This window comes from Cololabis saira, chromosome 14 (assembly GCF_033807715.1).
Source record: "Cololabis saira isolate AMF1-May2022 chromosome 14, fColSai1.1, whole genome shotgun sequence".
NCBI classification, from domain to species: Eukaryota; Metazoa; Chordata; class Actinopteri; order Beloniformes; family Belonidae; genus Cololabis; species Cololabis saira.
Window position 1 is genome coordinate 23,192,143 of NC_084600.1, and position 15,087 is coordinate 23,207,229.

At 45.2% G+C, this 15,087-nt stretch overlaps 1 protein-coding gene across 2 annotated transcripts in view; it reads right to left on the reverse strand.

The window, feature by feature from the left end:
- Positions 1-2,926, reverse strand: part of c14h21orf91 (chromosome 14 C21orf91 homolog) — a 31,132-nt gene extending 28,206 nt beyond the window's left edge. For both annotated transcript variants that reach the window (XM_061740186.1, XM_061740185.1), the window contains exon 1: positions 2,796-2,926. The gene's annotated coding sequence lies outside the window, so the exon portion shown is untranslated. The remainder of the gene's footprint in view (positions 1-2,795) is intronic.
- Positions 2,927-15,087: the final 12,161 nt, after the last annotated feature.

Sequence of the window (15,087 nt, forward strand, 5' to 3'; positions counted from 1 at the left end):
AGCTTAAAAAGCCTCAAAGCTGTTTTTCCACCCCTACTAATTAGGTCATATTTCAAATTAATTCATGAAAAATGCATTTTTGATAGTCTCGTTGGGAGAAACTGTTTTTATTAACATAGTTTTCAGTCAAGAAAGCAGTAAAAGAAGCATCTTTTACGAGCTGACAAAGTAGATCTACTAGCTGGTGATACGACATAATCTTAAATCATCTTCCCACTGAGACAACAATCCAAAGCATTAGTAGTTAACCGCCTCTACATTGACGAGCCAACATTAGAGCCAGCTCATGATTGCAGCATGTAATTATATGTATATGTACAGTGGCACAAAGAAACAACTTGAAAGCCTTCACAGCTTCCATGTACAGCTCAATCCCACACGAGGGGTATTTTTAAATATGGTCTTAACTTACACTCTTATATTAAACTAAATTGAAACAATTCCCACGTTGATCTAATTTCTGTTTTGTGATGATATTCTTGTTTTCCTTGGGTGTCCAAGCCCATCACTACTAGCCTAAACTTACTCAGCCATCACGCAGCTATGTTTACATTTATCAAGTTGAGAGAAACAGGAATTGTGGCTGACATAAAGCCCCTTGGAAAGACATTATAAATATTAGTTCATTCTTAACCCTTTCAGAGCTCAGGGCTTCATCTAAAGCTTCAAAATCTGTGTTTTCTGAAAAACTTAAACATGTCGACTGAACCTTTTATTTCAAGAATTAAGAGATGTGGAATGATTGAAAGAAAAAAACATTGAAGGCATTAAAGTTTAATTGTTGATATACTGGTATTTGCTTTGCCATTATGTTAAAGTAGTTGTGCGTTGAAATGTATGATCCACACTATAAATTGCATTCAGTCTGATGCATGTAAATTGAATAAAAACATTACTTTACCATTGCCAACAATTGTGGTGGTGATCTCCATAATGAACAAAATAATTATGAGATGTTTTATCCCCTATAACCAAGTTAGTCATATCATACAAATATATGTAACCTGATGGTGTATATGATTTTCAAAAAAGCCAGATGAAGCAGATCAACTTCAGAGATTAAGATGGATAAACGTCTAATCAGGTGTTGCTTTTTCCTCACAAACTGCAAGTAGGAATGGGCGATATTTTACCGTTCATGATATACCGTCAAAAAAATTCCTCACGGTAAGAATTTGTCATCTCCCGGTAAAAACGATAAATTCCCCTTGATGACGTTTTTGTGTAAAGCCGATTTTTGGAAGGAAGGAAGGAAGGAAGGAAGGAAGGAAGGAAGGAAGGAAGGAAGGAAGGAAGGAAGGAAGGAAGGAAGGAAAGGGGAGAAGGAAGGGAGAAAACAAGGAAAGGAGGAAGGAAGGGAAAAAAGAAGGAAGGAAGGAAGGAAGGAAGGAAGGAAGGAAGGAAGGAAGGAAGGAAGGAAGGAAGGAAGGAAGGGAGAAAAGAGGAAGGGAAGAAGGAAGGAGAGAGCAGGAGGAAAGAAGGAAGGAAGGGGAAAAAAGAAGGAAGGAAGGAAGGAAGGAAGGAAGGAAGGAAGGAAGGAAGGAAGGAAGGAAGGAAGGAAAGGGGAGAAGGAAGGGAGAAAACAAGGAAAGGAGGAAGGAAGGGGAAAAAAGAAGAAAGAAAGAAAGAAAGAAAGAAAGAAAGAAAGAAAGAAAGAAAGAAAGAAAGAAAGAAAGAAAGAAAGAAAGAAAGAAAGAAAGAAAGAAAGAAAGATAAATTCCCGTTGATGATGTTTTTGTGTAACAAACATGGCGGATCTGAGAGCGAGATAGATTTATACTTACAAAGGTGGAGTTGAATTGGTATTTTTTTATCGTCATTTTTATCGTTATCGGGATAAATGCCAGAAATTATCGTGATACATTTTTTAGTCCATACCGCCCATCCATAACTGCAAGTAACATTACTGTCATTAAACTGTACAGTTTACTGGATCTAGTTTTTTTTTTTTTTTTTTGTCTTAAATTGGATTTGGGACTATCTTCTGCATAACCAATCTTATTAAGAAAAGGGCATTCAAGGTTAATAACACCCTTTGGGAAGATTAATTCCGTCTTAATAATGATGAGAGAATAAAGCTTTGACGAAAAAGAAAAACCAGACCAACTGTATAACAGATTAAACACACACTTTGGCTTCCCTTTGTCACTTTCTCTTGAAACCTGCAACAACAAATAACTTCAAGGACTTTAAACAGGTACAGATAATTGGTGTGAACGAGTTCTGAGTCATTCTGAGAGCCCTGCTTTGGTTTGCAAGTCACAGACAAATAGCACAGTATTTGAAAGTATGAAGAACATCCTTTATTACTAGTATAATTACTAATATTTGCGATCTGACATCATGAACGCGTGGAAGTGGATTAGAAAATCCTCAATAATCAGTCGCTTTTCATTTCCATTAGTCCACATCAGTAGAAGCCCGTGTGTCCATAACATTCAGTACTGGCTCATTTTTACATATCACTTTCCACGAACTGCTAAATCGACAGTCAATAGTTTACAGTACCCGATTGTCAACACGTACTTTAAAACACAGCGTTAAACAAACGACTGCTAAAGGCTGATTTATGGTTCCGCGTTACACCAACGCAGAGCCTACGGCGTAGGGTGCGCGTCGCCGCAGTACCCTACGCCGTAGGCTTAAAAGTGCAGCTAGCCCGCTGACATCCTCCGAGAGTCTCTGCTTTGCCTGGCTGATTCGTGACCGTTATCTGACGGTGCCAGACACGGGGGTATTTAAGACAACGAGGTGCTAAAATGAGTGTTTTAAAACGCCACATTTAAGAAAGTCACCTTTCTCCAGCCGTCGCTGTAGCGGGGGCAGCTCCGTGTCGGCAGCTCCGTGTCGGGCTCGCCACGGTCGCCGTGGGCTCGCAGACGCTGCACTGACTCCGAGTGACGTCACGGACCTCGCTCGCCTCTGTGCGGAATGATCCATTCCCGCGCTGGAGGGGTGGACATGGCAGCTCCAACCTTTAAATATGAAATATGGCGTTATTCAGATTCTCGAAAATGTTTTATAACAATGTTTTAGACATTTAGAGCGTAGAACCTCCTCACGTAAATATATTATGTTCATGTACTAAATCGCAAATAAGAAAGATTGCCATCAATCCGCCCCTACGATTATGGAAGAAACTTTCCTCCCGAGCGTCATCAAAACAGTTGCAGGTTAGAGGATTAGGTTTATCCAAATAAATCAACCAATGTATACAAAATTAAAAGTAAAACAACTCAAAGGAGCAGTAAAGTATTTTCCTCTTAAGCACCCAATTTTTTACACTTAAAGAACTTTTATTATGGCTACTTTCTGTTTTCATTCACCCACACAAGACGAGACGCGCGGGGAATTCCGGTGAAAGATCGAGAGGAACTGCCATTATTGGCTCTGTTATTGTAAAGTTACTGCATGGGATTAACCGATTAACCGCTGCCTAACAGCTGTATGTTTGACTCTCACTAGTAGAGGATTAGTATGGAAACAAGCAAGAGCAACACTAAATCACTCTAATCAACTAAATCAATCACTGTGCAATAATAATAATAATAATAATAATAAAAAAAAATAATAATAATAACAATTTTTGTTACATGCTGTAACAATGCACCTTTCAATAACCATGTCTACTTCATACTGCTGCCCCTTTCACTTTTTTTTTTAGAATTGTATATATAATGTATTAATAATAATAATAATATATTAATAAGAGTTGCCATTTGCCTATTTACTGTACAGTGAGCGAAAATAACCAAGTCAAATTCCCTGTCTTGTTTGACCTGACTTGGCCAAATAAACCTGATTCTGATTCTGAAAATCCCACCCCACACGCCCCCAAATCATATTAAAATAACATTTTAATAAAAGGGAAACTTTTTGACGTTGGTAAACCCGAGAATGTAGACTTCCTTTTCAGTTTCCGCACTTTAATGAATTATTTATTTTATTGTTAAAGTAAATGCCAGCCAAGAATTGCAACAGTGATATTAGCTGTGAGTGGGTGCCTTTTAAAGTGCAATCTTTTCCTGGTGTGTTTTATTGTAATGGGTTTTAATCACCAGCCTGGAAATTGTCATTTTACCAGCACAGTTTTTAACCTTATAATGCCAAGCTGCTCAGGGATACAGTTTTATGAATATGTCAGCGGTGTTAGTCAGGTAGCTCTGCGTAACGGGCTGTTGGTTCTCATGAGTTTGGAGCAGAGCTGAAATCGGCCTGTCACGGGTTCGAGACTGCGTGACGCAGTTATGCTTTTTGTGGGATAAAACAAATGCTTCCTCTGCTTGATTTACCACACCATAACATGTCAAATAATTCTATAAAGTGATGAATATGAATAATAATGACATCTTAATATGAATGGAAGAGGAAAACAACATTTAAAAACAAACGAAATCTCATTAGAAAGGACGCTTGCAATAAAGTAAAGAACGAGTGTCCTCTGCTGGACAAACTGCAAATGTACATCCTCAATTCACTATTTCCCTGTTGCTTTTATTATTATTATTATTATTATTATTATTATTATGATTATTATGATTATTATTATTATTATTGACTCAGACCTGAACTTCAACAGCAATCTAAAGTGTATCACTAAATCTGCCTATTACCACCTGAAAAACATTGCTAGAATTAAGGGGATTCTGTCTAAACAAGACATGGAAAAACTTATTCATGCATTCATTTTCAGTAGGTTGGATTATTGCAATGGCATCTTTACAGGCCTTAACAAGAAATCTATCAGGCAGCTGCAGCTGATCCAGAACGCTGCCGCCAGAGTCCTTACAAACACCAGGAAACTGGACCATATTACATGAAATACATGAATAATACATGAAATCACTACACTGGCTTCCAGTGAGTCCAAGGATAGAGTTTAAAATCTTACTGCTGGTCTACAAAGCACTTAATGGTCTTGGACCAAAATACATGGTTGATCTGTTAGTTCCTATGAAGCTCCCAGACCCCTGAGGTTCATCTGGATCTGGTTTGTTTGTGTCCCAAGAACAAGAACCAAGCAAGGTGAGGCAGCGTTCAGTTATTCTGCTCCTCACCGGTGGAACAAACTTCCTGTAGACCAGAGGTCTGCTCCAACTGTCAGCTCCTTTAAATCATGGATTACTGTTTACTGAAGCATACTCTTAAATCAAATACTTACCTGCTGTACTCTACTGCCCTTACTTTTTAACAACTCTTTTCTTATACGTTTATTTGTTTATTCACTGTTTAATGTGTCTTTCTGCTTTTAATATTGATGTAAAGCACTTTGAATTACCTTGTGTTGAATTGTGCTATACAAATAAACTTGCCTTGCCTTGCCTTGCCTTATTGCATGACAGTGGTATGAAATACCCACAGAAAAACAAGCTTGTTCCGGCTGCATAAACTCATCCCCTATATAATATTTTTGTATTTTAATATAGTTGCACTGCTGCATCACATCTGCCCTCCATAAAAACCTAAAAACTCCTAAAAACTCCTCCGTGTCTGCGGTGTCCTAAAAACTCACCGCAGACACGCGCCAGTATTTATATGCAGGTGTCACTGAATATATAAAATCCCAGACTGTGTAGATTGAATGTCACGGCAGCATTTCTACACTTCCGACTGTGTCATCACAAAACCAGTCAGTTCCCTGTAAAGCTTGATTCAGATCTGCCAAGAAACATGTCATTCAAGCAACAAATCCTGACACGTCCCTTTACTGTTAATAAACAGACACATGTTGACATAGTGGCAGTATGCTGGTTACAGTGTGGTGATATGCTTGCTCCCTTAAGTCAGGACTTCGACCTCACCATATTTGGTTATGATGATTCCAACCTCAGACTCCTCAGTCCCATAATGAAAGAAAAGGCCGTTTCCAGGAAACAGTTTTTTCTCTTATTATGATCAAGCTGTTGGGATCTAAAATCAGTGATGTGGCTCACATACAAAATGTTTCTATCTGAAATGAAAGTACCTGGTTGCCTTTAACGTTGACTGATTATGTTACTTTCCGTGAGTAGTTCGTTTGCCATAAATCTCATAATTCATCCACACTGAGTATATGTACATCCCTGAGGCCGCTGCCACATGTTGCAGCTTGCCCTGCTACTCAAAGACGTGTTCTCCTATCTGGTTCAGCAAGTTCTGGGAAGTTAAAATAAAAGGGTGAGGGTGGAAAAAAAATCCGCTTACAGCACAACAGTCATAAAATGTTGAAGAGGGTCTGCCACCTCTGCAATAAACATCTTGACTGTGACCACGAGGCCTTGCTGATTTTGTTTTCACATACTCTTCTACAAAGGTTGTTATAAGGGAAAGGCTCCTGAAAAAAAGAGACAACGCTTTTGCTGTCTCCGTAGACACGTATAAAGCTCACTTTTATGTACTGATAAGGGCCTTGCATCACTTCAGTAAATGTACTCTGATTCATGAGGGCTTTGCTACTCGTCTGTGAGGCTGGAGAACAGTGACTCATCTGAGTGGAAAAGTTCCTCTTATCGTCTAACAAAGGAGCAGCCAGACACTTCATATGACAAAAAGGAAGCCTCGGAGCCACTGCGACACACTACGTTCATCATGACTACAGGACAGTGAAGAAACAGCACAGCTGTGAAGTCACAGTTTCAGATGTAATACAGTACAGCATGTAAAAAAAGCTTGTATTTAAAAGGTATATTACAGTTTCACCGTATACTTCAATCCCCTTATATGGAGTTTGCCCTCAGGAAATGTCTGAAATATGTGGTCATGAGCATGAATAATATGGAGGCTTGGACTATATCATGTAGGTAAAAAATAAATAAATTATTGAAGAACTATATGTTGAAACTAATGTGCTGGGACTCTTCACCCGTGGACGTACTCCGGTTAGGGAATAAAGACACCGTTTTTCCGTTTGACTTTTCTTTATATAAACTTTTCTGCAGCCGGTCGGGAGTTACACACATTTTACTCTGAGCACACACACGCGAGGTTCCGAGGACCCCAAACCTAAACTTAGCTGCCCGATAATCGCCTGACTCAAACCAGACTGAACTAAACATACCTGAATATAAAATTAACCTGTTTAAATCAAAACATAAATATTAATTATCTTTAGCAGATTAACATCTTAATATCTAACAAATTAACAGCTTATATTCTGGTATCAGCTTACTTATAAGGGAATTTATAACAGCCGCCCCCTAAATAGCATGGCTATTTTGAAACAAACATAAATTCCCTCCCCAAAAGTCCTTTAAGTAGGATTATCTTCAGGAAGAGCTGACAGCTGGACCAGCCGAGCCACCGGTCTCAGGTAAGTCTTCTCGCCCACTCTGACTTCAGCCGTCCTGATGCATCCATCATCACTTGCATTCAGCTTGACCACCTTCCCCACCGGCCAGTGAGCACGTGGAAGCTGAGGATCGACGATCATCACAAAGGTGTCCAGGAGGAGATGATCTGCGTGTTGGCGCCACCTCTGGCGTGTTTGGAGAGTAGGTAAGTAATTCCTGATGAACTGTGTCCAGAAGTGGTCCGCCATCATCTGGCAATGACGCCAGCGTCTTCTGGTGAGGGTGTCAGGAGCATAGGTGACTTGTGGGAGAGAGGCATCCTGCCGCCCCATCAACAACATGCTTGGCGTCACCGGGTCTGGATCGGCCACATCTGAGGATACGTATCCTAACGGCTTGGCATTGAGGATGCCTTCCACCTCGATGAGGAGTGTGAGCAGAACTTCTTCTTGGAGCACTTGTGCGCCTATGACCACCTGCAGGGATTTCTTAACCGATTGAATCTCACGCTCCCAGGCACCACCGAAGTGGGGAGATGCTGGTGGGTTAAAACAGAACTTAATCTGCTTTTCTGCAAGTCTCTCCTGCAGCTGTGACTCCATCGCTGCGAAGGCCTCTTTCAGCTCCTTATCCGCGCCTCGGAAGTTAGTCCCCTGGTCAGAGAGGATCTCAAAGGGGGTGCCTCTCCGTGCGATGAACCGTCTCAGTGCTAGGAGGAAAGCATCTGAGTCGAGGCTGGTGAGCAGATCTAGATGTATGCATCTCGTCGTGAGACATTTGAAAATAATCCCCCAGCGCTTTTCACTTCGCCTCCCAGCCTTGACCATGTACGGCCCGAAGCAGTCCACGCCTGTTGAGAAGAACGGAGGCTTGAGCAGCCGCAGACGCGCAGAGGGCAGGTCTGCCATCCTTGGCACCACTGGCTTCCCTCTCCACTTCATGCAACCAGCGCAGGCTCTCTGATACTTCTTAATAGCCTGCCTTCCCCGCAGAATCCAGTAGTAGCGCCTCATCTCCGCAAACACCCTGTCAGGCCCCGGGTGGTGCAGTTGAGCATCCATCTCTTTTATGAGGAGGGTGGTAACTGCCTGATGTGGATCCAGCAGTATTGGATGAATGTCGGTGGGGCTGCAGCTGCCTAAACGACGCAGGCGTCCCCCAACCCGTATAAGACCTGTTGTGGGGTCTAACTCTGGAGCGAGCGTACTCAGCCTGCTGCTGCGGGGCACGGGCCTGCCGGCTCTGAGGCATTTGATTTCGTCGGGGAAGCAGTCCGCTTGGCTGGTCTTCAGCAGGTGGACTTCTGCATCTCGAAGGTCACACAGAGGCGATGCAGGGTCAGCCGCCGCCCCGTGAAGAGACTGCTGAGTAGCCTTAACCAGCTCTCTCCAGCTGCTGAATTGGGTGATGTCTGGGATCTTGAGTGGTGAGTTTGTCTGTGTGAGTGCACAAAAAAGACTTTGTTTTATCTCACTGCTGTCCTCTGGCTCTGTGGTGGTAGGATGTGATGGCCATTCATCTGGTGGATGGCGAAGGAATGCTGGTCCCTGGATCCAACGATTTGGTGCTGCCAGCTCAGCTAACGTCTTGCCACGTGTGAGATCATCAGCTGGATTATTAGCTGTATCCACATACCTCCAGGTGTGTGACGCCGTCAATTCCTGGATCTCTGAAACCCGGGTCCCCACGAAGACCTTGAACCTGCACGACTGAGATGTTAACCAGGTGAGAACTGTTGTGGAATCAGTCCATAAGAAGGTCTGGGCAACACACAGGGTGAGTTCTTTGTGGATGAGGGAGGACAGCTGGGCTCCTGTCAGCGCTGCACAGAGCTCCAATCGTGGCATCGACTGCTGGCGCTTTGGGGCCACCCTCGACCTCGCCATCACGAATGAGACGTGAACGGTGTCATCACTTCTTGTGGTGAGGTACGCCACTGAACCGTATGCCTGCTCAGATGAGTCACAGAAAACATGGAGAGTATACTCAGTGGTGTCAGTAGCGAGCTCCAGTGGTGCATATGTTCGAGGGATGGAGATATTGGCCAGCTCGGGGAGTTCTCTCTCCCAGCTGGACCAGGCCTGGAGGATCTCAGGTGGGAGGTTCGGGTCATCCCAGCTCCTCTTCTTCGCCCACAGTCTCTGGACGAGGATCTTGGCCCGTGTCGTGTACGGGATAATGATCCCGAGCGGATCATACTGGCGGGCGAGCACTTTATATATGTAACGCATAGTGGGGGTCTCACCCTCTGGAGGTTTCGGCTTGTAACCGAGGCGATCAGATGGACAGGACCACCGCAGACCAAGAGCTGGCTCCTGTAGATCGTTACTCTTCTCAGCCAGCCACAGCTCCGTGCTCTCAGATCTGGCACTGGAAGGCAAATGGGAGATGACACATGAAAAGTTACTTGCCCACTGTCGAATCTCGAATCCTCCCGAAGCCAGACACCGTCGCATCTTGTCCACCAGAAGCTTGGCTGACCCAGTCGTTGACAGGCTCTGAAGACAATTGTCCACGTAGAAAGCCTGTTCGACAGACTGCAGGATGTCTTCATTTCCTGCAGCACTTTCTTTGACGTGCTTTTGCAGAGCAAATGTTGCGCAACACGGGCTGCTCGTGGTACCAAATGGCAGGACTTGCCATTGGTAGACATCAGGCTCCTTCTCCCTCTGCAGGTTTCTCCAAACAAACCTCAGCAGCGGCTGGTCCTCCGGTAGAAGCCGAACCTGGTGGAACATGGCTCGGATGTCTCCACTGATGGCGACAGCGTGCTGGCGGAACCGCAGGAGGACCCCGATGAGAGATGGTCCGAGGGTTGGACCTGGGAGGAGCTGCTCATTAAGGGAGAGACCACCATGGTTAAAGGAACAGTCAAAGACCAGGCGATGTTTACCATTGTGATGGACCAGGTGATGAGGGATGAACCAGGACTCGCTGCAGCTGTTTCCTTCTCCCTCTTGGAGCTTTGTGACACACCCACCATCTATGAGCTTCTGGATCTCTGCTTCATACATCTTAGCTTTGACAGGGTCTTTAAGTAGTCGTCTCTCTGTACTGCGTAGCTTTGGCATCACTGCTTCAACATCTGCCTTTAGTGGTGGTGCACCCTTTACCCGGAGCAGAGGTGTAGCGTAGCGAAGCGTGTCACCAACCTTCACTCTCGTAGTGCGTGCTTCCAGGACACCAACCGCTTCCTGGTCCAGGCGGGACCGCACTGCTAACCGCTCACTGCGGAATGGGAGCACATCAAGCTGCCAGAGCCGTTCGACGTGTTGGTAGATGTCATCTGGTGCTGGCTTGAAGGCGGTGTAGTAGCATGATGCAGCGGGGGGCTGTGAACCATCTGGACCCTGCAGCGTCCAACCGAGTGCTGTGCGGATGGCTACGGGTCCTCCCCTTGGGCCGAACCTCACGGGTTCTGTGGCAGTAATTAGGTGAGTGTAATCTGCACCGATGAGCAGCAGTGGTTGTACCTTGTTGAAGCTCTGCAGTTGTAACCCTCGCAGGTGGCGGTACCGTCTCTGGAGCGCTGCTACTGGATAGGATTGTTCTGTCAGGCTGAGCCGACCTGCGGTGTAGGCCCTCTCGACCAAATGCTGTTCTGATGGTGATGCTGGGGAGGCCACCTGAAAGTCAACTGATGCTCCAGTGAGGTGAACAACATCCTGACGAACAGTCCGCAGGGTGAGGGACTCCGCTCTGCCTCTGAGCCCCAGGTCTCGAACTGCAGCTGGAAGTATTATGGTGCGTTCAGCCCCGTCGTCGAGGATTGCATAAGTCTGCAGTGATTTGGTCCCATGACTGATGATGATTGGCACCACCTTGAGGTATACTTTTCCTCCTTGCATCGAGTGGGGAGCTGAGGTGCAGTCTTTCGGTGTGATGAGGTAGACATGGGGGCCCGGCCTGGTGACATCATGCAGCACTCTCAGGTGGATCTCCTGACACTCACCGCATGGTTTCTTTAAAGTGCAGCTCTCTTGGTCGTGGTTAGTACGTCCACAGCTGCGACAGCGCTTGCCCTCTGCTATCCACTTCTCGATTTCCTGTTTTGAGCGTTTAATAATATCTGGACACTGTGACAGGTAGTGCTCTGTACTCTTGCAGAAGAGACACATCCTTTTAAATGTCTGTTGTTTTGCTGCTGGCCGAGACATATCAGCTGATCTGGGCTGGTCTGAACCGTGATACACAGAGACAGGCTGAGTCCGAGCCCGGGGAGTAGGGACAGATCTGTCTCTCTTGGCAGGCTGCGCTCCTTCAGCTCGGTGGCGCTGTGCCATCTTTGCGGACAGTCTCTGAGCTTCTGCCTTCACCTTTAGCCACTCTGCGAGGTCTCTGAGGTTGTATGGGTTCAGGCTGCTGGTGCTGAGGCGCCCTTGGATCTGCAGATGCTCCACAAAATTGTCTCTCATGTGTCTGGGGAGTTTGCTTAGTAGTCGGTCGACATGACCAGTAGACATCACTTCCATCCCATTTTGCCCTTCCAATGAAGTGAGCATTCCCACCAGCAGATCAACGTTGAGGGCGAAGCTCTGGAAGGCCTTTGGATCCCCAGATTTGAGATCAGGAGAGTTCAAGATGGCTGCAATCTCACTTTGTGCCAACTGATGTGGCTGCCCATACTGTCTCTGCAAAGCCTGCATGGCGGCGCTGTAGGGTTGTAAATAGTGTCTGCATGACTGAGCTATTAGCCTGGCTTCGTCCAGGACCAAGCGTTCCATAAGCACACGGTATTTGTAATGTTCAGAAAGTTCAGTGTGCGGATTGAGCAGGTGATCCAGCGCCATTTTTAAGTCAGCAAACTCTCTCTCACTGTCATGCACCAGCTTAGGCAGTTCAGGTACTGGAACAGGCTGTCTGGGGGACTGGACGGTGTACGGTACCTGCAGTGGCGTATACTGAGACTGGGGGCTGTACTGAGCCTGTAGAACCGACACGTGCTGTTGCATGGGGGAACCAGCAGGGGGAGACACCAGTTGATAGGCTGGCTGGGTTGAAGGTGGAGGCAGCGGCTGGTAGAGTTGCAGCTGTTGGTTCTGCGCTGGCGGTGGTAGCTGATATACTGGCTGGATGGAAGAATATGCAGCGGTTGCCATCTGGGGGGATTGATACGCTGGCTGTGCAGCCATAAGTGGAGTGCGTTGCTGCACCGGGGCTGCAGACATGAATGGGATGTGTTGCTGCACTGATGCTGGATTTACTGGTGTTGTCTGCAGGGGCAGGTATTGCAGCTGTGCAGCTGGTGGCACTCTGTCCTGTACATTATTAACAGTCTGTGTAGGGGGCTGATTAAGCTGGTAGCCAGATGTAGCTGCTATCTGTGCACTTGAATAACTCACTGCTTGTGATGCTTGAGTAGTAGGCTGCAGCATGGATACGTTCAGCATCGTGGAGAGGCGTGGTGCCCATGCAGATGACACAGCTGATGGCAGAGACTGCGTCAGTATGTAGTTATCCTGTCTACTACCCAGCATAGGAGTCGTTGCTGATTGAAGCTTTAATGCTGCAGAGGTGGTATGTGGCAGCGTAGACAGGTGTGGCTCGTGTTGAAGCAGTCTAGCTGGTCCAAGCTGCAGGCTGGATGGCTGTGGCTGAGGGGTGCTGTGAACCACTACATCACTTAACCAGGGTGACTGATATGACGGGATGCTCTGGTCGAGATGAGCTGGTGGCTGTAGGACAGGAGAACCATGGCTGCTCTGATAGCTCCGCTCCGCGGGCGTCACCGATGGCCGGCTCATATGGCCTGTTAGCTGGCTGGACAAGTCTCTGATATGCATCGCCATGTTCCACTCGCTCCCCTCGTGGGCTGTTCGCGGGCTTAAGAGACGTTCAGGGGCCGCGTGCGCTCCGTGCGGCTGGTCCGCGGTCCTCACAGACTCGGTCTGGAGGCTGAGTGACTGCAGCTGCTGAGCGCCGACGCGTTCTCTTTCATCTTCGGCGCGGGCACCGTGAGGAATGAGGGACCGTGGCAGGCTAACCTGGTAGCTTTCGAGGCGAGCTGGAAACTGTCGGCTTCTGGCTCCCAGCGCGCCGCTGCCCGCCGTGGTTGTAATCGGTGTGTCCATTTCTCCGCCGCGAGTGAAGAAATCCGGCTCGAAGGACCAATATTGAAGAACTATATGTTGAAACTAATGTGCTGGGACTCTTCACCCGTGGACGTACTCCGGTTAGGGAATAAAGACACCGTTTTTCCGTTTGACTTTTCTTTATATAAACTTTTCTGCAGCCGGTCGGGAGTTACACACATTTTACTCTGAGCACACACACGCGAGGTTCCGAGGACCCCAAACCTAAACTTAGCTGCCCGATAATCGCCTGACTCAAACCAGACTGAACTAAACATACCTGAATATAAAATTAACCTGTTTAAATCAAAACATAAATATTAATTATCTTTAGCAGATTAACATCTTAATATCTAACAAATTAACAGCTTATATTCTGGTATCAGCTTACTTATAAGGGAATTTATAACATAAATAAAGAGGCTTTATTGATCAAATGATGCATACAGACAGCCACATTTCAGTGCCTTCATCCATCGCTCGTTAAGGTATAAGTTACCACAAGAGCCTGGACCTCGACCTGCAGAGCTGACAAACATAAGAAAAGGAAAATACTCTTTATTATTTGTATTATTATCATTATTATGTAAATAAATTTAAACATTTAGATTTATAATGACACACACACACACACACACATATATATATATATATATATATATATATATATATATATATATATATATATATATATATATATATATATATATATATATATCCATATAGATATATATAGACACACACACGCCCGCACACATATATATATATATATATATATATATATATATATATACATACATACATATATAAATATAAATTGACATCTCGCTCGGGGAGATGTCAATTTCCCCCGAGGGAACCTCCCAAAGGGATTAATAAAGTAATCTGAATCTGAAATAAACAAAATTGATGCCCCCGGCAAAAAAAAAAAAAAAAAGCTCTTGTAACACAAACCTGACCTACAAGTATATCAGACATGAGAGCAATCTTGGAAGGAGATGGGAGCTGGGATTGGGCAACAAGGGCACATAAACTTCCCCTACTTAGACATGAGATGCATAACTGGGCAACAGTGTTGTGTACTCATAACAGACACCTCAGATTACACACATTTCATAGTCATTTTCTGGGCATCCACAACGACAAGCTATGAAAACAGAGAATTTCCAAGCACCCGCAACCCGCACACACTTTCTCAGATTGCAAAAAGCTGAGCCCTTGAGGCATCATGGGATGTCATGTTGGTTTTAGCAAGTGATGAAAGGCTACAGTGGTCTTAGGAATTAGCCAACAGGCTGGAGTTGCAAGTAGTACATCAGCACTCCTTCTCACTCATTCATCATCTTACAGCCTGTGATCCCCCTCAGGGGCAGTTCCCATGGTCTGTGCCAACCTGAGCATGCTCCCGAGTAAAAGCATGAAGATAATAACAACACTGGAGGTGGGGCTGCAGATGCAGACATGATAAGTCAAGCTGACATCTAGTAAGCCCATTCCTGTACACGTGCAGGAGAAGGGGTAAACTTATGCAGAAGCAAGAGACCTTCTCCAGCAGGCTTGTGGTGACATGACAAAAATAAATTTTAAAGAACCATTATGATTATTTGAAAGGAGCTCATCTGTTTAGTTATCCAACAACATTTTGTAATTCTCAATGTTACATGAACATTTAAAAATGAATTGATGCAAAGGGGCTGATCCCATTTCAGAAGAACAAATCAGAAATAATAACGAAGTCAAACAAAATA